This window comes from Protopterus annectens, chromosome 3.part0 (assembly GCF_019279795.1).
Source record: "Protopterus annectens isolate FY-2018-M chromosome 3.part0, PAN1.0, whole genome shotgun sequence".
Taxonomy (NCBI): domain Eukaryota; kingdom Metazoa; phylum Chordata; order Ceratodontiformes; family Protopteridae; genus Protopterus; species Protopterus annectens.
The window spans coordinates 807829318-807853849 of NC_056731.1; positions in this window are offsets into that span (position 1 = coordinate 807829318).

Consider the following 24532-nt stretch of genomic DNA (forward strand, 5'->3'; position numbering starts at 1 on the left):
AAGACTGTTTCAGACTTGGGAGTGGTGTTCAGTAATCCAGGAAGTGATGTCATGTAAGATTTCCTATTTAAGACAGTTTACTTCCTTAATTTCCTTGTATCTGATGAAGTTCCTGCTTTTATTTTTGGAACGGAAGTGCTTATACCTTTTTGTTTGTCTGAATAAAGAAAGCATCCTTGTACTGAATTATACTGAACTGGATGTGTCGACTTGATTTAAAGCACACATTGGAATATTTCAGGGCTCACTGGCTCTCATTGTCTGCATACTGCTTGTGCAACGATTTTCTTGGTTGATATCCTAATTTGCCTTCATCCATTGCATAGATAACTTGTTTAAAGAATTCCTCTGTTCAGATTTTGTAGTGAGTCAGTAAAGCTATGCTTGGTGTTGACAAGAAAATAACGCGGCACATTGCCTGGACCCATAAATCTAATGTTCTTTGCCTTGGAGGGGGCCATCAGGACTTGCCCCAAGATGACTGGGGGTTCAGACAGGCTAATCGGCAGGAGAAAGTTAGGCAGAGATACTGTTTTACAGTTTGAGCTAAAGTTATTTGCTACTATGTTGGCTATGTCCTTCATAGCTCAGTTTGCGTTATTGATGCATATTAGTCGACTGCTGTGTTGGATGTTGCTTCTAAGGTTTCTAACATAATTGAAAAGGCCTTTATGGTTATTCTTTACAGAGATGGCAACTTTTAATTCATACTTATTCTTGGAGGGTTTGATTTTGCTCCTTTGTTCTTTGGTTAGCCTTCTGATTTTATTTTTGAAGGTTGGTGTATTGCATTTATTCCTACTGACTCTTAGTTTCTTCATTTTGTTGTACAGTTTGCTTATGCTAGGACTGAAACATAAGGGTTTCTTTCTGAACTTAGAATTGTATTTGTGTTAGATGGGGATTGATGCCTCTGTGCAAGCACTGAGGTGAGAATTAAAACTGTCCATGAAGGCAGCCTGGGTAATCAAGGGGGGGTGCTTATATTTCATCAGGTCATCCCCCACTGTTATAGATTTGCCTTTGAGTAATTATAAAGATTGTAGAGTTTGAGGGTGAATTTGATTTTTTTTTATTGAATATTGCGTAACAGTGGTCAGAGTTGACCCCTGATGGGACAACTACAGTTGTTGAGCATAACAGTGTCATATTTGTATGGACTAGATCCAATATTTTGGAAGACCCATTTGGGACATGAACTACTTTATCCAAGGATCTAGCATTTATGAAATGAAGGAATCACTCTGGATAGTTATTTATAGATAGTTGAAATCTCTTCGGAGAATAATATTTGGTTCAATGAGAAGGGAATCGAGTCTGTCTATGCCTCATGTGCTATGGTTGTCATACAGGGGGGTTCTGTAGCTGGCTATGATATGGTACTGATTTTTATTGATGGTAAGTAGAATGTGGAGAAGCTTAAGTCCATTGTCTTGCTTATGAGTCTTGATTTGATTGGGCTTCCTAGGAATATTGGCACACCACGACCTATAACACAGTAATTCCTGGTGATAGGTTTGAATGAATGATAGGCATTGAAACATGGTACTGAGAGGATACTATCACTAAACTGGAACCATTTTCTGTAGTGCTGCAGATATCTATATTATTGATGGTTAGGAGGGCTGGGAAACATCTTATATTGGATTCTAGCATTGAACAGCACTGCTTTTATTCAGTGCACAATCCTGGTGTTATTTGGGTGAGAATTTGTCACTTCAGGACCAAGTGTCAGCAGTTCTGAAATCATTTTGTTTCCACTTATGGAACATTTCCAGAATAAAGCACTTATTATCTTGCATTGATTTCTCAGTAGTTTTTAAAGTCTTTATTTCTTCTAGACTGGATTACTGCAGTGCCCTTTAAATGGAACTTTCCAGCATTGAAATAGACCATCTGTTGATGGTGCAGAACTCTGTAGCCAAGTTAGCATAGTCTTCAATAGCTACCAGTTTGGCTAGGAATTTATGTATACAGTTCTGGTGTTGGTATATTTGTCCATTCAATACTTGGGTCCCAGTTAACTGAAGGAATTGATAGCATTGTGTACCCCAACCTAGGCTACTCAAGGGCCTGAGAACAGTTCCACATATGTATGTCTTGTCTTCAAGTGTTTGTGCTTTTCCTTTCAGGCACTACACCTGTGAAATTTACTACCTCAGTGCGTTGGCAATGCCAGTCACTTAAAACATATCTTTACAGAATTCCCTGTGATGGGGTGGGATGATTAGTAAGAACTACTTAAATTTGTACTGATGTTTAATTTTCTCTTTTTATGTATTCTGTTATTGTTTGATGTTTATGTCTACATTTCTTTTTCATTTTACTGACTGTACTGAAAACCTCATAGATAAACGTGAAGCTGAAGGCTTGATTTTGTTTGACTATGTTGGTCGCAAGGGGAAATGTCTTTGCATAAAAAGGCATTATTGTCATGGAGAAAGTTCTAGCAAATATATGAAAGCAAAGTAAGCATGGCTATCATTCATCTAATCCCAGGGATATATATATATATATATATATATATATATATATATATATATATATATATATATATATATATATATATTTGTGAGTGTAGGACACTGTGTCAAACATACAGTTTCCTGACACCCTGCAGATTGATGTTTGAATGTCGAATGCACTATTATCAACATATTCTATGCATGCTTCGGGGATTGCCCTGGAGTGGAGAAAACCAACGGCAAGAGTTTTTGCAGGGGGATAACCCCCCTGCATTCCCATGTTGGGAACTGTGCCCCCTATACTCCCTGCTAATTATATATAACTAACTCCAAGATTGCACAATCCTCAGGGAAAATAAATATTCCCCTGCTCAGGGATTGTCTATCTTGCACAACTGTCAACCCCCTGTCTGTATCAACCAAATAGTGTTGACCTACTGTGAGTCGAGGCATTGGCCATTCACTCCAGTGCCTTAGACCCATTTTTGTTCCCTTAGAATGACACCAATAAATAAGCTGATTGTTGAAGTCAAGTATTGTTTTGTTTGTATTATGGCATCATTCTTGTTGAAGATAGGATGCTGCTCACAACTAGTTTCATACCAAACTCATAGGCATATTCTGAGACTTCATCATGTCTCTAATCAAATGATCCAAGGGGATGTATCAAATCATTCATTCACACATGCACAGTAACCATGTCATCTGTGGACTTGGGTTGAAGATTCTTGAGAGCTCTCATGACATGGTGAATCCTGGAACTCTAAAGAAAACATTGTGTCACCCTTTCGTTGCTCTATCTGTTGAGTGGTGCATTTGTGTTTCTTAGTATGGAGTCACCCCAGACCATTAGGTATGAGTGGTTTCCCTACGTACATTGGCTTGCCAGCTGAGTGGCACCATTTTTCTTCTATATTGTATGCTTTTGCCATAGTTGTTGTTTGCTTGAAGTGTGTCTTTGAGTAGCCTCTTTACCCAACCTACATCTTGGATGCATTTGTGGTTTGGGCAGCGATTTCATTAGTACCTCTGCATAAGATGGTCTATTTGCTGATTTAAGAAATGACGGCATGGTTGTATGAGGTGGAAGTCAATGCTGACATGTTTGTAAGTTAGTAAGTGCTTGCACCTCTCACAGAGTCAGCTGATGGTAGAAGCAAATGATTGTCAGCAAGCATGAGACAGTTGTTACACTGCCTGAAGTTGCCTAATATTCAGGCTGGTTACATATGTTGCTGGAGACTGCAGCCTCTTCTGGGCCTGGTGTGTTGAACTTATAAAGTTACTGTGAGGAAGGGTTTTTATGATTATTGGGTGGGGAGGTAAGAATAGTGACTGAATTGGTCCAATAAAGTGCAACTAAGTGTAGCAGGGGTAGAGTCAAAGAAGATGATACAAATGCACTAACGAGTCAACAAGCTGGTGTGGTTAGCACCAAAGTGAGTGCACAAGTACTGAGGGTGAATTAGCAGGCTAGCCAGGTAGTTTTACAAAATAATTACAATTTAAAGTCTGGCTCAGGTGACACAACAAAGGAATTAGAATTCACTGAACTGTAGAAGCAGCTGGTAAATACAACTATGGTAAGAGCAGTAATAACGATTGGGAATTACATTTTGGCAATTTAGCAATGTGGCTCAGTTTGTCATGACAACAGAGGACTACAATTTCATCTAATCAGTAGCAGCAGTTGACAATTACAGTTACAGAGAGTTTTGAACTTCATGTTCAGTAAATGGTAGTGTAAATATGAGCCTTTTTGGTCATATGGGCGTGACTCATTTTCATGATTAAGAAGTGATATGAGCTTAAGAGAGGAAGATTGTTAATTTCCTTACCCTGTTTATGAAGCATAAACCAGTATGCATATGGCTGCAGTGAAGACACAGGCTTATTTTGCAATATTTTGTTTATCATTGTAACTACTGTAACATTTCCATAAATTTTATTTGGTGCACTTTTATAGTTATGCCATCAGTTCTTTGCATTTTCATGTTTTAGACATTTTAAAGCACTAGATAATGTTCTGAAAGTTATTATGTTGAAACAAATTCTGTGACCTGATTTTCAAAGGAGGGTTCAAGTGGACAAAAACTGTTGTTATCCTTGTGTTGTCAGCAATGTGCAGTGTGTAAAATTTTACAATAGTTAGAAAACAATTTGAAAATGCTACATAGATTTCTGTTGGAAACTGAATCTCTAATTGACTATTTTTGTTGTCTTGGACTAAATAATAGGTAGTCTTATGAGACTGAATGAACTATTTAATCCTGAGTGTAAACAGAACCTGCATATGTTGTATGTGCAGTGTGTGTGTGTGTGTGTGTGTGTGTGTGTGTGTGTGTGTGTGTGTGTGTGTGTGTGTGTGCATTCTCTTGAGTCATTTTATTGGATTAACTTTTTGACTTCCCCAGGATTCTAATGCTTGTTATTGCAAAGACACACTCCATTGGGTCAGTGTATCACTCAGACTGTCCTAACATCACTAATAAGACTGAAGCATATTTCCTAAGATGCCTCTTAATATCCTGTACTGGATAGCTTTAATATCTTCTCCCAGGGCAGTGATGTACACAATATCTAGGAACTGTGTCACTCACACTTTGAATTATTCTTTGAGTAGGAGATTTGTTTGGAATGTTCATGCTCTTGGGTTATGTAAAGCATCTTTCTTTCTCATTATAAATAATGGAACAGGGACAGATAGATTGATTTGTCCTTTGTGTACATTTGAATCTTTGTTTTTGATAAATGCAGACTGTGTTTCTCCTAGTGGATGTATGAAGTTTATGAACATAATACGTATGACAGAAGTTATCATGCCCGATTGTGGTATGCTACTGTTGCATTTAATTATTTTGTTAGTGGTATTTGCTGCTAGTTATTTAAAATTAAAGTCTCCAGCTATCAGTAGCATATCTCTGATCAGGTTTAAAGCTTATTAAAGTTTACTTTGCTAAAAATGTATTTATTTTATTTGTTTTCCTGGGTAGTGCATTGGTCTCCATGGACCTTTTTCACACTCTGCCTGGGAGCGGTGTTTGGTTGAGTGACTTGCTGAGAGTCTTACAGTTAGGCAATGGATGTTCAGAGAATGAAACCTTGTACCAGTAGACACACGAAACAGCTGTCCTGGTTGAATATACATCCTTCTGTTATTAGTCGACTGGCAATGTCTTCCAACAATGGAAAGGTGTCTTACTTTTTGGTGGAATCTTGGATAATGCACCAGTGTTGGAGAACTGCTTTTCTGCATTAAGTAGGCATCTGTGCACTAAACCTTATATTACATGTAGTAAGGTTTGAGTCACTGCATATTATTGAAGTCTGAAGAGTCCTACAAGTCATCTTAATCTTCTTCTGTTGAAGCTGTCACATCCCCTGGTCCTGTATCTCTTCCCGTTTAGAACTATTATAGTCATCAGAAAAGATTGTTTTATGCTTGTTTAATACACTGTCTGAATTATATTTTAAAATTTGACTTTCTGTTCAGAATCCAGAAAACAAAGTACTGCTCTACTCCTCTTGACAAGAGTTTGTTAATCAAAGTACAGTGGTGCTATATTCACTGGCCATGGCCCAACAGTAAGACGTTTCATCATGGAATTTTCTTTAATGTTCATGTTTTCCTTCCCATTGCACTTCATTGGTATCTGAATATTATTTCTTCTAGACTAGTTTTCTCTGTCATCTATATTTTTCTGGCATTTTGTTTTTGGAAATAGGAAACAACACCAGTCACTTTATTTGTGTTTATTTGCTTTTTGTTGACTAAGAAAGTCCCGCAGAGACGTGCCCTTATAGAACAGATGTCCAGGAAAAAGAATTCCATTTGCTAATAATTCAGTACATCTCATTGCCAAATAATACAGTGCACTTACATATACATAATTTTTCACAAATGAGGCTAATACAGTAAATAATGTCACATGAATTAAGAAGTAGAAGGGCAGGCTATATTGGGGGTTAGGGAATCCCCAGGTCAATATTATGTGACAGCAAAAAACAGAGTAGTGTGTTTTGGATGGGAAAGCTATTAGATTCTAGAACTGATTAGATTATCTAGAAACATGTACTTAGCCTGTATAAAAGTGACAGAAGATTGGACAGAAAGGAGAAATGTGATATAATGGTGAGGAAGAAAGATATATGAAGGTAGGTGTGCAAGGGTTATGGAAAATATTGCATTAGTAGACAGAAAACATCTGAAAGTAAAACTAAAGAAAGGAGGCTATAGATTAGAAAGGGAAACGTTTGTGAGGCAATAAAGGAGTGTGATGGGAGACTGAGTCTGAAGCAGTAAGGGGAGTGATGAAAGACTGATAGAGGCAGACAGAGAGACAGAGATGGGAAACAGCATGCAAGGCAGTGAGGGAGAATGATGGGAAACAGTTTGAGGCAGTAATGGAGAGTGATTGCAAACTGAGTCAGTGAATTAGTAAGAGAAAATGATGGGAGACTCAGTGATGGGCAAAAACATGAGGCAGTAAGGGAGAGTGATTTGAGACTGAGTGTGAAGCTGTAAGGCAGAATGATGGGAAACGAATGTCTGTAAGGGACAGTAATGGGATGGGAGAGAGTATTAGCAAGTAAAGGAGATGGATTGAGAAGGCTGTCAGGAGAATGAAAAAGCAGGCATAAGAGTGAGAAAAGACCAAAACTCAATAAGAATCAAGAGAAAGTGATGATATAGGTGTCGTCAGAGAGTGGATTGAGTAAAATCCATTCCGAAATCTAGCTTTGAATATGCACATTTATTCTGTTAAGATCTTTGTGCATTATGTATAATGTTTCCAATCTTGCATTTATTTTTGTTAACATTTCAATTTGGAATTCCTTCCATGTCATACCCCAGTGTCAGCTAGCATTGTAAATGTTAATATAGGGACTGAATTCTCTTTCCATAGTTTTTTTTAACTTTCTTTGCTTTGTCTCAAAATTTTTTATGAAGTGTTTTTCTATAGGTGGACTTTTTTGCTGGTTTGGTTTATTGACATATTTATTTGACACATTTCAGAGATAAAACACATACCTGCAGCTAAAATAAAAAACAAACCAACAAGCAAAAATAGTACTTAAATGGATGTTCCTTATGAGTTAAATGGATGTTCCTTATGAGCTTTGTTGCCTTGTCTAACATCAGATGAATTCTTCACTGTAAGTCAAATAAGTATTGATCAAGACAATTTCAGTCATTATACAGAAGTCACTATTATAAGAATATTTCTAAAATGGTAGCTTTATTTGCAATTATAAGGTTGCTGGAATATATCATGTTTTGTCTTTTCTAAAGTGCGTGGGTAGCTATGAGTTTACTTTTTAATTAGCCATGGATATTTTGTATATGGTGTAATGCAAGCATTCCTAATAGTTCTGGGTAGAAACGGAGTGTAACAAATCTGCAATTAAACTCTCAATAACACCCAGAGGAATCCTGGCATTTTTAGCAGGTTAGAACATGAATCAACCTTATAGGTTTAAAGATTAGTAATAGGCTAATTGCCCTTGTGGGACATTTTAAGCCTAACTAATTATCTCACTTGAGAATGAAATCCTGCACCTTGTGTTTGTAAGGTAAACACCTTAACCATTATGCCAACCCTCAACCTACAACCCCTTTAAACAGTGCCCCATTCCCATCCTGGGAGTCAAACCTGAGCTGCCTGGGTGAAAAACATGAATCTCAGCCACTAGACTACATGGGACATCTCATAATAATACATCATACATGAGCAGACAAGTTCATAGGTTCATGGGTAAATACTAGACTTGTTGCCTTTATAGGCCATTTTAAGCCTAGCAAAGTTCCCTTTCAAAGGTGAGAATCAAACCCTGTACCTTGTGACTATGAGTTAAAAACCTTAACCATTATACCACCTCCAAATGGAATGCATCAAAGTTTCTTTCACTGGGAAATGAACACAGGCCACAGTGGTTAGAGTTCTGATTCCTAATCACCAGGCCACCATGTATTCCCTTAATGCCCTCTGTGTGATAACACCTTAGTGAGTTCATAGCTTTCACTTAAGCTTTTCTCATTAAGTTTCACCACATTGTTCTAATTCTGTTTTTACATTACCATACAAGGAACTGTCATTTTTGTTATACCTAAAATCTGTAAGAACACTACTCTTTATACCTAATAGGATACTATGAGTGAGCAGACCATGAACTACTTAAGTAATGTCAACAAAATTACAAAAAGGTGTTATATTACAAACAAGAACATCCTGTGTACTATTACATCAAGACATCTGTTATAGGTGAGGGGGCGGAGCCTGAATGGCTAACTGAAAGCAGCAGTATTTTAGAGCTCCATATAACTAGTTAAATAAGACAGGAAAACATATTCTTTTTTTTTCTTCAAAGTATAAAAATGTTATAGATAAAGGACTAATTTACATAATTAGAAACTTTGGTGAAGTTTTACAAATAATTTCCTGTCAAAAAGCTTGGAGATATATTCACTTGTTAAAATGAGCAACTCAAAGAATTCTCACAAGGAACTACAACAGATGGCACCTACCCTGCAGGAGTTGTGTTTGAAGATGGATGATTTTAAAGAGAACCTAGAAAATCTTAAAACAAGCAGTCAAAAACAGGCTGACACCCTCAAGGAAATGCTACAACAACACCAGACAAGGATAACAGGAATAGAGGTTTTTCTAAATGACTTAAAAAGCAGACTTAAGGAAGAGGAAGCACAGAAAGAACTGCTTCTTAAACAAAACACTTGGCTGGTTAATAAAGTAGATGACTTGGAAAATAGGGAGAGGAGAAATAACATCAGGATTTTCAGATTACCTGAAAACACAGAAGGTGAAGATATTATTTCATTTTATCAAGCTGGATCCCTGACTTTTTAAATTTAAAAGAAAGACTTTCCTTTGGCATTGAAAGGGCACACAGAACTGTTGGGAAACCTGCCACTAACTCAAACTCTCCTCCTAGATCAGTAATTATCAAATTTCTTTCATAATTGGACAAAGAACTGATTTTAAGATCTGCTTGGAGGACGACACCTCTAAAATATAAACAGAGCCTGATAAGATTTGACAACGACTATTCATCTAGAATAATGGAACAAAGGGAAAAAAGTGTGGCCAATGATAAAGTTTCTGAAACAAAATAACATCAAGGCACAACTTGCATATCCAGCTAAGATAAGAATACTGTTTGCCAACGAGATGAGGACTTTTACTGACTTAGAGGAAGCCTCTTCTGTTATTAAAACTAATAATGTGATTACTTTTCCAGAAGATATGGATGGGATGTCACCTTCTCTCAAGAGAACAAAAGAAACAAATGTCTGAACAGACGTCAAAAAGAAGAAGCAAAAGACTGATACTGTTACAGCCAAATCTCTCAAAGCATCTACTATGATATGAATTGTTTTAACATTACTTTAAAGGACCAATTTTACTGCTTGGAATTTTAAAACAAAGGTAACTAACTACTGGAATCTTTATATTTACATTTAAGTTCATGATTATAGAACAAGTGACCCCAGGACCTAGAGAGTTTTCACATTACATACACTGAGACAAGAGAAGCTTTTCTTGGATAATGAGGCTCAGGTCTGAGGGTTTGAATAGTAGCACATAAAATATTTATACTGTAGATCAAGCAGGTACATATGTGTATTTTCTATTAATTTTCTATCTATGTCTCTTACAATGTTTTTATTAATGTTTTTATTAATCTTGTTTTAATTCTATGAGATATATATAGATAGGATATAGATAATTTAGTCTGTATATATTTAATAACTCACTATCTATACATAGATAAATAATAGTCTAAAATAATCTAGTTTTAAGGTAGACTAATTGGAACAGTGAACTTAATTAATTGTTATTACAATATTTATTAGATTAATGATAATCACTGTTATGCTTATTGGGATTGGGGACATGTTTGTGATTAACTCTGAAATGTTCCATTCATGTACATATGTCCTTTGAATTATTTAATTTTAGTATTAACAAATACATAAAAAAGGAAGCCGTGGTGGTGCCGCAGTAGCATTGTCACCTCACAGCAAGAGGTGCTCCCGTTTGATGTTGGAGTGCCTTCTGTGTGGAGTCTGCATGTCCTCCCCGTGGTCGAGTGGCATTCAAAAGACATGCATGAATGGGCGGGCCTTCGTTGAAGGTTGGGCATCGGGCTGGCACCTCGGCACCATAAAAATTGACTGCCAATCATTAGCGGACCGGAGTTCCACTGTGGCGACCCCTAACCAGGAAAAGCTGAAAGAAAAACAACATTAACAAATACATAAAAAAAAATAAATAAAAAGGAGGGAAAAATGTACTGTTGGTTAAGAGAAGTGAAGCTTTCTTCACATTCTATTTGCGTTACCATAGCAACATTAAACAACTGCTGCAGTTTCTAAGGCCACTGTGAACCTGCAAAGTGCATTTAGCCTCACAGACAACAAATAATAAGAAAAAGTAATGTTGTTTACTTATTAAAATGAAAAACAACCTAAGCAAGGTAAAATAAATACATAATAGGACTATTTGGTAGCATTGTCGCCTCACAGTAAGACGTCCTGTTCGATTTTCAGCTAAAGCGTCTTCTGTGTGGAGACATGCGTGAATGGGCATACCTTCATTGAAGGCTGTGCATCAGAGCTGGCAACTCGGCACGTAAAAATCTACTGCCAATCATTAGCGGACCGGAGTTCCGCTGTGGCAACCCCTAACCAGGAAAAGCCGAAAGACACAACAAGAACTATTTGTAAATATTTTATGATTTATCCTCATAGGATTACATATTCCTGGAAACACAAGTGAAATGATCCCAAACTACATGTGCACTTAAATGTAGCTGTTTGATTAAAAAGTATTACTCAGTTTAACATGCTGATTTCACAAGCTGTCTGCACTGTAAAAGTTACATTTTATATGTTATTTGAAATTGTCAGTCTCTAGAGCATATGAAAAGAGACATATTACTTTTTGCAACATGTTATCTTTGCAGTACCTCACACTCTGTACAAACTCACTTGGTAACTGATAGCTATTCATTTAAAATATCTGTTTAAATATTAAATGTGCCCTTGAAATGCTATTTACATTTTGACAAAATATAATCTGAACTGTAAAATGAATTACTTGAAAGAAATGAAATAATGCATAGATTTCAAAGACAGTTCTTGACTAAAGTAAAAGTAAAAATATATATTCATAAGGAAGTATTGAAATGTTTTAGTCTTCCAGTTAAAATAGTTTACTGTCAATATTTTGCGATATAAGAAAGTTTGAAGAGCTAGGAAATTACTATTCTTTGTCTTTATAATGATTATTAGACAGATGTTAGTCTCTGCTTTGTTTAATGAATTGTGACATATGTTTATGAGGAAAAGTGGACTCAGTTACTCACATTGGACTACACATTCCTGGAAACTCAACTGAAATGTCCCCAAATTACTTATGAATTTAAATGAAACTGCCTGATTAATAAGCATAATTTACTTTAACAACCTGAATCCATAAGCTATCTGCTCTATATATGTTACATTATATATGTCACTTGCACACGAAAAAATACATATTTTTGCAACATGCTATATTTGCACTAACCATACATTCTAAACTAACTCAATTGGCAGCTGACAAGTTATTTATTTGAAACATAAGTTTAAATATTAATTGTGCCCTTGAAATATTGTTGCCATTTTGACAAAACAAAAACCTGAATTGAAAAATGAATGATTTGAAGAAGTGAAGTATTGTACAGATTTCAAAGACAGCTATTGACTCTGCAATATAAGTAGAAATGTATACATGCAAGGAAAAATTGAAATGCTTTATACTTTTAGTTAAAATAGCTTATTGTTAACTTTTTGCTTTATCAGAAAATTTAAAGAGCTAGGAAATTATTTCTAATTTGTCTTCATAATGTTTACTAAAGTGATGTTAGCCACTGACTTGTTTAATGGATTGCGAGTCATATACAAGACGGACTACTGAATGTTATTTCTGTTTACCTATGTTTGCTGAATTTCTATTATTACTACTGATTTAAAACAAGGGAAAGAAAAGGAAGGGAAATCTCTGCTTTTGGTCAAGGGAGGAGAGGCTTAAGGGTATTCTAACTGCCCTCCTAAGATGCTCTAAATACTATTTGATTAATACTTACCTAAGGTAAGTCTTGATTACCATATAGGTACTTTCACATTCATTCTAGACCTGATGTGATTACCCATTCTGGAAGCAGGAGGTGCCGTATGCAGGATGGGAATTGTCAGGGTGATCATAGTTCATTCTTAGACTCTGCTTTGTAAATCTATAAATATGTAAAAGCACAGCACACTAGAATGTAGGGTGCCTCTACTCAAAGTCAGGATACCACTGATAAGCCATGTCTTTTCATATGTGTAAGTTGAAGTTGGTGACCTGAACAGTGGGAAAGTAAAGGAAGACAGTACACCTACAGTAAATTCATATTTCATTGGTAATCACTCATTATATCCTGTAGAGTCCTTTTAGTCAAATTATTTTAGTAATAATCTATTTGTTGTTGGCTTATTTAGTGTATGCTCCTCTGTTGCATTTAATTAATCCAAAATGACATATCTGACATGTTTGGGATCTCTTCAGGGTAACTAAATATTGGATATTTTCTAAGTCAACATAATAATTGTTTACACTACTAACATTCCATCCTGATATATAAAATACTATAGAACAATAATAGAATAATATAGAATTTCATATCTCTTTTAAGAAAATTCTCCATATAATAATTTAACATATGGAGCTCAGTTGATATTGTTGGCTAAAGGTATGAGTGATAATCCAGTAGATATATATATATCTTTATCTATTGGATTAGGAATGACTTTAATTCTATGTTTAATGGGAAATTCATATTTACTTGTATTTGATACTTTAGAATTAATGTTTTATAGAAATACCTTTTGAAAGCCTGACCAGAATTTTACCCTACTTATATTTAAAGAAGAAAGAACATTAAATTACACTCCCAAGTTTACACACATAAAAATAACATTCAATGTTATGAGAGAATATGGTATAACTTCTACACTCAAAATAAAAAAAGAAGCAAAATGTTTCTTCCAACAATAACTTGAAATGGATTTAACATTCTTATCATTAAATACTAATGGCTTAAATAATGCAAATAAAAGATCAAACTTACTAAAATATTTGAATCTAAATAAGGCACAAGTAGTATTTCTCCAGGAAATGCATTTTAAGACTAATAATAGCTTTATTTGGAACCCTAAGGACTATACAGTCTTAGCTCAATCCTCCTATAGAACAAAGACAAAAGGAGTATCAATTCTCTGGAAGGAAAACATAATCACACAAAGAAGGTCTACTAGCATTTGTTATAATTAAATTTAATAACAGAATATGGACCTTAGCTAATCTATATTGGTTCCCAGGAATTGGAGCAGGAATGGTTAAAAAACACCTAGATTTTATTTCCAACAATTATAAAGGAAATCTTATACTGGGAGGAGACTTTAATTGTACCTTAGAAGCTTCTGAAATCACCAAGACGTCTTTTCGCACAGTAACTATTTCAAAATCCTTAAAAAGATGAATTGATTCATTTTATTTAATAGACACTTTTATAGTAAAAGATGATAAATTCTTATTATTTTCCAATAAAGACCATAGATTTAGAACACAAACCAGAATAGACAAATTATTCGTAGTTCAAGATTTACAAACAAAAATCCTCAACTTCTCAATAGTTCCATGCCCCTTCTCAGATCATGACTCTCTGATAATGGAGCTCCAAACAGAGTTTAAACCTTTAATCCTCTCAACTAGAATTCCATCATATATCATGAAAATTCAAGAATTCAGACCCTGGATGTTGTCAGAACTACAATTACTTCTTGAAATTAATAATACAACAGAAATCAGTAGAGTCATTGTTTGGGACTCATTAAAAGCATATTTATTTGGTAAGACCCTTAGCTGGTACAAAAACAAAGTTAGAGAGTGGGAATCTGAATCATTAGACTTGCAAACCAGACCCTTGACAGCAAAATCTAAAAAAAAATCAGAATTGTCCAGAAGTCAAAAAAGAAATAGAGGAATTAAATAAAAAATATAATGAAATTCTAACACACAAAACTTGTCTAACCTTGGAAAAATTAAAAATAAACCCATTAGCCACCTCCCTGGATATCTACATAACTTATCTACAAGAATTAAAATACAATCTAAAGCAAATAACATTAGTAGTATATATCATGAAAAGAAAGGGAAAAAAGTATCAGATATAGGAGACATCCTTAAAGCATTTTGGTTCCATTATAGGGAACACTTCAAAAAAGAAGATTTAGATACCAACCAAATAAACTTAGATACAAACCTTATCAATAGAAAAAAAATCTCGAAAACTTAAAACTAGACCTACAAAAACCTATATCCTACAAAGAAATTGTTGACAAGATAAAAGAAAGTAAATCTAACAAAGCTCCAGGGATAGATGGTATAATTACGGAAATTTACAAACTCTTCCCTTCAACAGTAATCTACCTTTTTCATAACACTTTGCAAGAAGTCCAGTCAGAAACAAAAATACCACCCTCATGGAAATATTCTCTCATAACACCAATTCTAAAAGATAATAAACCATCAGACCTTTGCACTTCATACAGACCTATATCATTACTGAATAATGATTACAAAATATCATGTCAATCCTAGCTAACAGAATGAAAATCCCACTTTCAAAAACAATTAGTAATGATCAAACTGGATTTTTATATAAAGGGCACACACATGATAATATTAAAAGGATACCTACTCTTATAGATTATGTGAATAAAGAAGATAGAGAAACACTTCTAATCGGATTAGACATAGAAAAAGTCTTTGATTCCCTCAACTGGAAATATCTATTTAAACTTTAGCATCATTTGAATTTCCTCCTCCCTTCATCTTATTACTAAAAAACATATATATTAATAACTTAGCCTACATTAAATTAGGTCCTTTCACCTCAGACTTTAGCCATATAATGAAAGGTACTAAACAAGGATGCCCCTTTCTCCTATTTTATTTGCTTTGGCTATAGAAGTACTTGCAGAAATAATATGCAATAATCTAAGAATAGAAGTCTATGACCAGTTGTTGTTTGTCTTTCGGCTTTTCCCGGTTAGGGGTCGTCACAGCAGAACTCTGGTCCGCTAATGATTGGCAGTAGATTTTTATGGTGCAGAGATGCCAACTCGATGCCCAACCTTCAACAAAGGCACACCCATTCACGCATGTCTTTGGGAACGCCACTCGACCGAGGGGAGGACATGCATACCCCACACAGAAGGCACTCCCCACACTCCAGCCGAGAATCAAACGGGAGAACCTCTTGCTGTGAGGCAACAATGCTACCGCTGCACCACACCAGTACATATCTAAAATAATGCTTTTTGCTGATGATATTTTATTAACCCTATCAAACTCCAGAGAGTCATTAGGAGAGCTAGAAGAAGTAATGGAGACATTTTATAAGATTTCAGGTCTACGCTTTAATAGATCAAAATCAAAAATTCTATTTTTAAATAAGAAAAAAGAACTACAAGTTACAGATAAATCCATCATAGGAAAACAAGAACTTAAGCTAAATTATTTAGGAATAGTTTTATGCAAAAATATAAACAAAACAATATTAATAAATTATAAAAACATTATCGAAACAATAAAAATATATATATAGAAAAGTGGAACAAAATTATATTAACTTTTGAAGACAGATTGCAATTAATAAAAATGGTCTTATTGCCAAAATACTATATGTAGCATTAGCAATACAGTTAAGTCCTGAAAGATGCATTCTTAAAGAAATAAACTCATGTTTAATAAAAATTTTATGGTATCCCAAAAAGAATAGAGTAACTCAAACTCATCACATTAGACCCTGGAAACAAGGATGATTGAACTTCCCAGAAATAGAAACATATATAAAAGCATCTGTGCTTAAAACTACAATAGACTGGATAAACCCAAATTATTTTGCCAACTGGAAAGAGTTAACAACGGCTATATTAACAAATGAATTTAATCTGTTAAAAAAAGTTTTAATAGTAGACAAATCAAACAAACCCTTGTACATACTATGCATAAGTATACAATATAATATAGCAAAACCTTCTAAAACAACACTGATTAATCATTACATCAATTCCTTTAGGAAACTTATCAATGCAAACGTAGATCTAAAACTTTGGTTTGACCTTTTAACCCCATTTACCATCACTAAGAACTTTCCTCACAAAATATATAGGGAAACAATAACCTCCTGGGAACAAAATTAATTATTATGCTGGTTTCAATGTGTAAATAAATTAAATGTTTTAGATATACATATGATAAAAACTGCTTACAATATTCCAACACAGGACTGGTTAACCATACAAGGCATTCTAATGTACACTCAAGATTTATGCAGATTAATTAATAATTCCTCATTTAAAGATATTCCAAATCTAATAAGTTTTCTGCATGAATTTATATATAATCTATATAAAGAGTTAATAACATATAAAATAATTCCCAAACCATCATACTGGCAGTTCTTAACAAAAGGTCAGTCATTGCAGTTAACAGAAGAAATTAAAACTAACATCTTACTATCAGTTAATTACACCTCTACCACACAGTACTGGAAAATATTTAACTGGAAATATTTACTTAGAGCATTTTTAACACCAGATAGAATTAAAAACTACTACAAATGGTTTTTGCTGGAGGTGTGAAAAGTCAAATAAAGCAGACTGGATTCATATTTTTTTATGAATGTAATAAAATTAAATCATATTGGAATGGAATCAATCATTTTTTACAAGCTTTATTTAATGAATCCTTTACTTTAACTAAAGTATTGATTATAGTAAATATAAATGAAGGTCCCTACCTGAATAAGACAAATATGTATTTGTTATGGACAATACTTGCTATATCTAGGAAATGCATAACCAGAAGATGGAATTCAAATACAGCCCCGACCTTGGAAGAATTCTACACTTTACTGAAGACAACTGCATCCATGGAAATAAAAATCAAAGAACTACGAATCTATCCCAGGCCATTGGTAAATAATCCTTGGAAGAAAGTTATATCTTTGTTGGACACTCTGCAATAATAAATATTATATCTCTGATAACTGATCTGTTAATTCTATATTTAATAACATACAGTGTATATAAGTGAAAGTCAGGCTATTGGAAATATTGTATATAGTTGTTTAAAATTATATTTAAAAATATTATATCAATGTTATTTTAATTGAAAATAAAAAAATATTTGAGGGAAAAAAAGCATCTGTTATAATTGCCCATCTGAGTATTCAATCGCAAAATATTTGAATATACAGATTGTGTCTGTAAATATTTATTCTCTGAGTTTGTAAGACCTCCGAGGCTGTATAATTATAGTCTGTGGTTGTGGGGGCAGAGACTACATAACATGGAGTGCAGGTGTGTGTGTGTGTGTCTGTGTGCGTGCATGTGTGTGTATGTGTGTGTGTGTGTGTGTGTGTGTGTGTGTGTGTGTGTGTGTGTGTGTGTGTGTGTGTGTGTGTGTTATTTTAGGGTCTTTTGGGGAAACTGGGGTGGAAGATGCTGTGTGTGTGCATATGAGATTCTGGGGGGCTAGGATGCAATTCACTTGTCAGGATACCAATCAGAATAGAATCGTATGTGGTACATACTGCAAAGAGAAAATAAATATAAATGTTAGAGATGACACTGTTACCTGTAATCGTCTGTGGAAATAACATGAAGCTATTATAAAAATATACAAAAAGAAAATGAAGGAGAACATGATATTTTTTGTGCATGCACACTTGTGTGTGTGTGTGTGTGTGTGTGTGTGTGTGTGTGTGTGGGGTTATGTGCATATGTGTGTGTGTGTGTGTGTGTGTGTGTGCATGTGTGTGTGTGTGTGTGTGTGTGTGTGTGTGTGTGTGTGTGTGTGTGTGTGTGTGTGTGTGTGTGTGTGTGTGCACAAATGCTTGTTTGTCTGTAAGTGGTTAATGTATATTTTTGATCCTTAACTCCATAATCTCATTTCTGCAATGTTCTGTTTCCTGACGGTATTTGTTATTGCTGCTACACTACTTAGAATGAGTGCTCATAGTGGATACATTGCCATTACCCATTCAGGGTATTTGCCCTTTACTCATGGTTATGTGACTGTAAAGTTAATATATGTAAGTGGTGTAGGTATGAGGATCACTGGGACTTCCAACTCCTGAAGACATATTTGACTGACCTGGACCTGATTGTTTTTCTTCTCACAGAAAACATTGATGTCTTTTATTGCCTCTAATATGAATATGGGGTGGAGGTACATGCTCTACACTCTTGAAATGTGTCTGTTTGTCAATCTCTGATCAATCTACTGACAGCAGAGCAGCAGCTTTACTGCTGAAAGCCACATTCAGTGAAGTTGTGGTGTTGCGCTTTCTTCACTGTTGTGTAACAATACACTTGTATGAGGGAATTTAGTCCCCAGTGTCTTTGTGGAAGTACATCTCTTGCATACATACATGCCTTTCTGTACCTGTATTTTGGCTCAGAAAGTGAAAAAAATATCATATAATGCAGCCGGGAATTCTTGATTGCACCTCTTAACATTCTGCACTTGGAGCAGCTGCCCACTTCACCCCAACTGTGGTATTCTACTGCTTCATGAAATGATAGGGGAATGGGATGCAAAACTTGAATGCAAGTGAATGAAGCTGAGTACAAACAAGACAGCTGCTATGCCAGCAGATAGGAGAAATCAGAAGAAGCTGGAATCTGAGATAGATGGCAAATTATTGGAATAGGTTAACACTTTCTAATATCTGGGAGGGGTGGTAGTGGTTGAAGGGAAGGGAAGTGTGAATGAAGATGTCAAAGCTAGAATTGGAGAGGGTGCAGCCAACTAGCATAGAGTGTCAAGGGTAGTGTGTGAGGGAAGAAAGCAAGGTGTAAAAAACAGTGGTGTAACCAGTACTCCAGTATGCCACAGAAACTCTGGGAGTGAGGGCAGAGTTATGACATCAGAGCAGAAGCTAAAGTAGGTCCAGTTGCTGAGAAGGTCAAAGAGAACAAATGAGGGCAATTTGGGTACATATGCAAGAAAGCAGGAGATGATTTAGTGAAGAAGATTTGGGAGAGACAGGAAGAAGGGAAGAGGAAGGGAAGATGTCTGGAAAACAGATGGATAGATTGTGTGAGAGATGACCTGCACCAGTCATGTATGATGACTGTCAGAGAAATTAGCAGAGTAGCAGCAAATCGACAAAGGTGGCAACAGCTGACATGACACCCGGAATCCATGTAGAAAAAAGGAAATGATGATGATGATGATGATGATACTAAAGGATGCTCCTTTTTTACACCAGAGACTTTTCTTCAGTTTCCTTCTGCCCATTTCCGTTCTTATTCCTCACTTTTCATTAAATATCAGTCTACCCAGCACTTCAAAAACCACAGGTCAGCCTTTAACCTTCAATATAGTTAGCTGAATCCGTAATTTGGTGTTGGCAACTGATACCTGCAATCTGTGCTCAGTAATATATTTGATATTCATATCTGACTTTTAAGCCTTCAGCCAAATAGCGTTTTATCACAGGTGCCTCATGTTTTGATTAGTATGTTACTGTTTTCATTCATTTATTTCTCTGTGTGATGACAGTGTCCCATGTTATTCCACTTTCTTTCTCACCCCTTCGATGTTCCACCCCCCAACTTCATGTCCTCACTTTCACCCTCCTTCTCATGGTAACACCCTCTTGTAGATAGTACTGAGAGTTGTAATGATTGCTGTAATTAGCTAACTATATAAGATTTAATCTGCTTTCTTATATTACAAGAACATTAATGGGATAGCAACAACTAAGTATGTTGCTTATTTACTGTTTTCATGCATCTAATACAAGAAATGTCTTTCACTGGATTTTTTTTTTACTTTTTCTTCTATTAACATTGTCTTTGATGGTTGTGGTATATGCATATTCTGTTTATGCCAGTATTGATTCCATGTTCTTATCTATGCCATGTTTACTGCATTCTGTTTGTGTATTTTCCCTTATTACACCCTGAATTCTTTTTTTTTATTTTTTTTGTACTTTTATTTCCCACATTTAGCTGTGATTTTTCATTAACCACCAAATTGCTCTCTCCACTACAAAATTTCATTATGCTGCAAACGGGAAGCTTCATGTCTGACCCACAGTTCTGCATCTTAACATTGGGCGAATGTCCCAGGCCTCTACAAACTCACAATGAGTGTAATGAGTTATTATTGATGCTGAAGTGCAAGGGTTATGCCCCAGCCTGGATCTATACTCTCCACATGCAATTTGTTGTCACTTTTTACTCTGCTGATTGTTTTACTTTTATCTCACTTGAGTAAAGTCTGATTTTTAAGCAGTTACTAGGGGAGACGGCTGGGTTATTCCACTTGCAGTTACTCTCATTCACAGTTGAAGTTTCTATAAACTATATTGTTAGATGAAAACATTAAACTGGTAACCCTTACTACTCTAGCTACAAAGGTCAGTTGCCCAGCTCCTGACATACTTCACAGATTAATTTTCTCATCCTAGACCTCCCAAAGAATCCCATGAGATTTGTTTCTCCTCTAACCTAGGAACTTAAGTGCTCAAATAAAATGACAGAAACACATAAAGTAAGTTGCAAGATACTTTTGTGAAGATACTACATGATAGAGCAAAATCCCTAATAGGGAAGGCATCTCTGATCAGTACTAGCAAAAAATTACGATCCCTCATAAAATCCTCCAAGGCCAGCTTCAAGAGAAAAATTGCACAGGACAGCAAAGACAATCATAAGGCTTTTTTCAGTTATGTTAGGAACCTGGGATGCAACTCCCAGACTTGTTCTGAGTTGATGCTAAACGACAAAAAATACACTGAACCCACAGACATCGCCAATATCCTGGCAGACAGGTTCAGTGCAAACTTCTGCACCCCAAGCATTAGGGCAGAATTACTCCCAACTTGATTCCATTATTAAAATGAATATCTTCCCCAAACTTCTCTATCAACTAAATGCATCTCTTTCTTACACTTCGAAGTTTTTTTTTATTAAGATACATAAAACTTTTGCAAAGTTTATCTGGCACCCTAAATCGGTTAGAATTGCATATCAAAGACTTACCCTTCCTAAGAATAGGGGGGGATTGGCATTGTCCGATCTACTCCTATATTACAAAATTATCCAAGCAAACAGGATATTCACAATCGCAAACTATCAGCCAGATGCCCACACTTGGACTCCCCTTTGGGTCAAACTATGGTTTAATCATGCTTCAGACAACGACATTAATCCAAAAGCTTTACCCTTTCTAAACAAATCAAACCTTAAAAAGATAAAATTACATTCTTCCCTAAAAGGGTTAGTCAGAGCATTTCAAGAATTATTTAAAATAACTAAACTAGGAAATGCTCTCCTTCTCTTTCAGCCATTCCATCTTAACCCAAATATAAATATAAATAATAAATCGATTAATCTAAATAACTTCCCGTTAATGAAAAACTATTCCTTATGGGATATACACAAATATAACCACTTATCTCTAACAGAACTTCGTACGATACTAGGACTACCTAAAAAATATATTATCATTTTGAGGCAATTAAAAGAGATTACCATATTATGGGTATCCAGATTTCCCAGTTCTAATATGGAACAAAACCAGGTGGCTTCTCTACTTAAACATTTAACTAACAAGAAAAACATGGTCTCTATTGCCTACAACAATTTTTCTGAAATTTCAATCCAAGGAAAAATTATATTCGCTGATTACTGGGACCATCAAAGTCTAAACATCTCAATAGAACAGAAGCTTCAGGCTATTAACTATACACTTATGTATTCGCCATACAAAAAACTGTGTTATACACAATTTATGATTAACAATAATCTATATTTAACTCCAGTACATTTGAACAAATTTAACCCGAATATCTCCACTGCATGCTCCTGTTGTTCGCACTCACATGCAGATATTATACATATATTGTGGTCCTGTAGGTACTCTCACAGTATCTGGTGCTCACTTAAGGTTCGTTTGGAGAAAATGGGATACCATAAATCTACATTGTCCTGGGAGATGGCCCTATTACATATCACGAGTATTTATATACCTAAGTTTAAACTTCGTGCATTAATTATCGTCTGCCTCCTGATCAAATTCTACATCACCAAACATTGGATGGACCGCTCCAAAATATCCTGGAGGGATTTTAAGTCTTTGGCCATTAAATACATCTCTTCACAAAAACTATTAATAACTAATTTCTGTAAAAGGGCTACATATCAAAAAATATGGGACTTTATCTTCCTGCTCTTGGATACAGAGTAAAAATTAATCCTCATAGTATTCTCATTTTACCTTTCTTACTCTTGGTTTCTGCATTGACTCACCTATTCTTTCTTAGAAACTACCATGGTAGATGGATCTGGGAAAGAAAATTACGTGACACCTAAAGTACCCCCTTTCTGCAGGACTATAGGAATAAATTTAAGGGCAAAGGTAGCATACCACAAGAAGGCTCAACAGGTTTTCACAAATACCTAAATGATATTGTTTCTTTACCCTTTCTGTTTCTGGCACATATGTAAATATGTATATAGGTTATATTTTGTTTATTCCTGTACTTTTTATGTAAAACTACTACACTAATTATTGTAACATGCTTATTCTTCCTTTTGTTTTCTGTAAAACAATAAAACTGTGTTTTAAAAAAAAAATATTCTGTTTATGCCAGTATTGATTCCATGTTCTTATCTATGCCATGTTTACTGCATTCTGCTTGTGTATTTTCCCTTATTACACCCTGAATTCTTTTTTTTTATTTTTTTTGTACTTTTATTTCCCACATTTAGCTGAGATTTTTCATTAACCTCCAAATTGCTCTCTCCACTACAAAATTTCATTATGCTGCAAACGGGAAGCTTCATGCCTGACCTACAGTTCTGCATCTTAACATTGGGCGAATGTCCCAGGCCTCTACAAACTCACAATGAGTGTAATGAGTTATTATTGATGCTGAAGTGTAAGGGTTATGCCCCAGCCTGGATCTATACTCTCCACATGCAATTTGTTGTCACTTTTTACTCTGCTGATTGTTTTACTTTTATCTCACTTGAGTAAAGTCTGATTTTTAAGCAGTTACTAGGGGAGACGGCTGGTTATTCCACTTGCAGTTACTCTCATTCACAGTTGAAGTTTCTATAAACTATATTGTTGGATGAAAACATTAAACTGGTAACCCTTACTACTCTAGCTACAAAGGTCAGTTGCCCAGCTCCTGACATACTTCACAGATTAATTTTCTCATCCTAGACCTCCCAAAGAATCCCATGAGATTTGTTTCTCCTCTAGCCTAGGAACTTAAGTGCTCAAATAAAATGACAGAAACACATAAAGTAAATTGCAAGATACTTTTGTGAAGCTACTACATGATAGAGCAAAATCCCTAATAGGGAAGGCATCTCTGATCAGTACTAGCAAAAAATTACGATCCCTCATAAAATCCTCCAAGGCCAGCTTCGAGAGAAAAATTGCACAGGACACCAAAGACAATCATAAGGCTTTTTTCAGTTATGTTAGTAACCTGGGATGCAACTCCCAGACTTGTTTTGAGTTGATTCTAAATGACAAAAAATACACTGAACCCACAGACATCACCAATATCCTGGCAGACAGGTTCAGTGCAAACTTCTCCACCCCACCCCCCCCAAAAGAGCAAGTATTTATCCCGGCAGAGGGCTGCCTCCCAAACATCTCTGATGCCCAGGTGAAGGCTGCCCTCTCCAAAGCAAAAAACACTGCTTCCATGGGACCAGATGGCATCCCAGGTTGCGTCCTACATAAACTCCAAGAGGAACTAATCCCTCAAATAAAACAGCTATACAATCTCAGCCTCACTACAGGATATGTTCCCACAGAATGGCGTACAGCAACAGTGGTCCCACTCCACAAAGGTGGAGCCTCTACGGACCCTGGAAACTATCGCCCCATAAGCCTGACTAGCTTAGTCTGCAAGGATATGGA